Raw genomic sequence first — 2,541 nt, forward strand, 5'->3', positions numbered from 1 at the left:
ATACCCCAACCTCCTTCCTGGCCTCTTGCCTCTGTTGAAGGTCACCTATTTGCACCTTTTCTTTCTCTTCTACACAATTAAAAAATTAGACAATCCTCTTTATAATAGTATTTAAATTATTTTAAAAGTTTAGGGTCATCATGAAACCCTTATTCTTTCTCATAGTAATTGTATTTAATGTAATTCAGATGCATTGGACTCACTCCATTTTATTTCTAGTGATTCACAAAGCCTGAAAAGTAGTAATTATTAAAAACATATTTTTATAAATATTGTTACTTTTTTAACTGCATGAAAATTTACAAACTAGTTGGTATATCACCTACTTATTTTGACTGTGATCAATATATACAGGAAGATGGAGAAAGCTCTTTAGTTTTGGAATTTTTTGTGGAATTTTCTTCATTTCTGTTATCTAGCAGTTTTCACTTCTGTGTGTTTTTGTTTTGCCTCTTCAACAGTCTACAATCTGTCTGTCTTAACAATATAACCTTTAACTTAAGGAGGGAAAACAAAATGATGCTCATCCACCTGTACAATGTCTCTAAAATGGTTAAGTTCTGCTTTTGACTATATCCTATCCTATTTTTCCATTCTTCTTGGAATGTTTCTCTATTCTTTTTTATTTTTTTTAAGAATAAGCCCCTCTGTACAAAACAGCCTCCATATTCCACATTTTCTATTCCACTCAACAAATCCACTTTAAACATAAGTGAACATAAGTGAACCTTAATTCACATAGAGAACTAACCATCCTTGGCTGCCTTTGAAAACTGATTTCCCTCTTCAAATCTCCTCTAAAGGCTACACTTAATGTCCTGCCAAAAAACGATATGTTCAGTATTTTCATGCTGTTCTGAGTGAATATAAGACAGCTAAACTCTCTCTTATCAATCCCCATTTGAGAACCAATACCACAGACTCAGGGATAAATAACCTCCTTCCTCAGACCAGCAGTAGTGTTTCTTGAGGGTGAGGGTTCTCAGAGGACTATGTATTAATGCATGCGGGGGTTCTTCAAGGTCCCCAAGATGCCCAGAGGTAATTTGTGTTTGCAATAGAAGTGGGCTGGCATCTATAGAAAAATAAAGAAGGAAAGCCTAAAGATGTTGTTTTAAATCACTCAGCCTAGAGATCATGGGAAATGCAAAAGTTCAGTGTTCTCAAAGTCTTGGTTTCCATTTCCACAGAGGGTAACTCAGAAATCCTGGAACTTGCCCCATTTATATATGGCTCTAGTAAAAGTTTTGTAGATTGTTTGCTCCTGCTATATTGACATATAGCAAAAAACCTCTGGATAATCTGGCCAAACAATCAGTGAACTTATTTCTTCAATGTTCAGTATGTCTAAATGACAGTGAGGTCTGTGTCTTTTTCACTTCCTATTCATATTCTCCTTCTGTAGGTATTAGAGTCAGTGGTGAAAAGGGAGATCATTAACTTCCATGGCACCAGTTAATATGTCATATCAGAGCACTGACAAATGCAAACTGGCATCCCAGGACTACAGCATGTACAGCTTGGATTGGGTTTTCTTTCTTTGCCATGTGCCTGGTGACTCTTATGGGAAATGTCGTTTTTCTGACCATTATCCCTGCACAAGGCAGTGTGCATCAGCCCATGGACATCTTCCTGGCATTGCTGGCAGTCACTGATGTAGGGCTCTGTGTAGACATTGCTTCCAAGTGTTGGCATCTTCTGGTTTGGCTCTTGTTCTATATCCTCTCATGCTTTGCAGGGCACAGCATCTGGCATTCTCTTGGCCATGGCCTTTGACCACTATGTTGCCATCTGTGATCCTTTGAGACACACATTCATCCTCACACCTTTCATCCCAGTAAGTATGGTGCTTGTTGTAGCAATCCGGGCAATCCAGTGCTTCTTGCATTTTACCAATTTTACTCAAACACCTTTTCCATTCCACTGTAATTGCCCACTCTTACTGTAAGCACATGGCTGTGGTCAAGCTGGCTGCAGAAGACATCCAAGTCAATAAAATATGTAGTCTTTTTGTGAGTTTTACAATACTGGGATTTGACATGATTTTTACCTTCATTTCTTATATTCTTATTTTCCAGGCTGTTTTTCATCCACACCAAAAGGAGGCATGGCTCAAAGCATTTAAGATGTGTACAGTTCATGTTTTTGTTTTCCGTTGAGTTTTATATCCTTGCTTTCTTCTCTTTCTTCAGTCACTGTTTTGGAAATGTTGCCCCTTCTACCCACATTCTTCAGTCTACCAACTACCCCCTTATACCACCTGCACTTAAACCCATTGTCTATGGTGTAAAAAAACAAGGCAAGTCATAAGCATGTAGCACAGTTTTTTTTTTCTTAGTTGTTAATATAACTGTTAATCTATTAATTACATTTATGCTCATGAACAGAATACTTTTATTTCCTATATATGGAGACAGGCTGAACTCTGTGTATTCATCGCTGGTGGCTTCACTTCAACATGCTTAAACTCATTAAAGGCATTTATTTCACAAATTACAGCTAGGATGAAATAAAATCTGTTCAGGTTAAGACTGACATTAA

The 2,541-nt window shown here is 37.3% G+C and overlaps 1 pseudogene; it reads left to right on the plus strand.

Annotated features, from left to right (window-relative positions):
* The first annotated feature begins 1,483 nt into the window (after positions 1–1,483).
* On the plus strand, positions 1,484–2,310 carry LOC118912080 (olfactory receptor 52A1-like; annotated as a pseudogene).
* Positions 2,311–2,541: the final 231 nt, after the last annotated feature.

Source organism: Manis pentadactyla, chromosome 9, assembly GCF_030020395.1.
Source record: "Manis pentadactyla isolate mManPen7 chromosome 9, mManPen7.hap1, whole genome shotgun sequence".
Lineage (NCBI taxonomy): Eukaryota > Metazoa > Chordata > Mammalia > Pholidota > Manidae > Manis > Manis pentadactyla.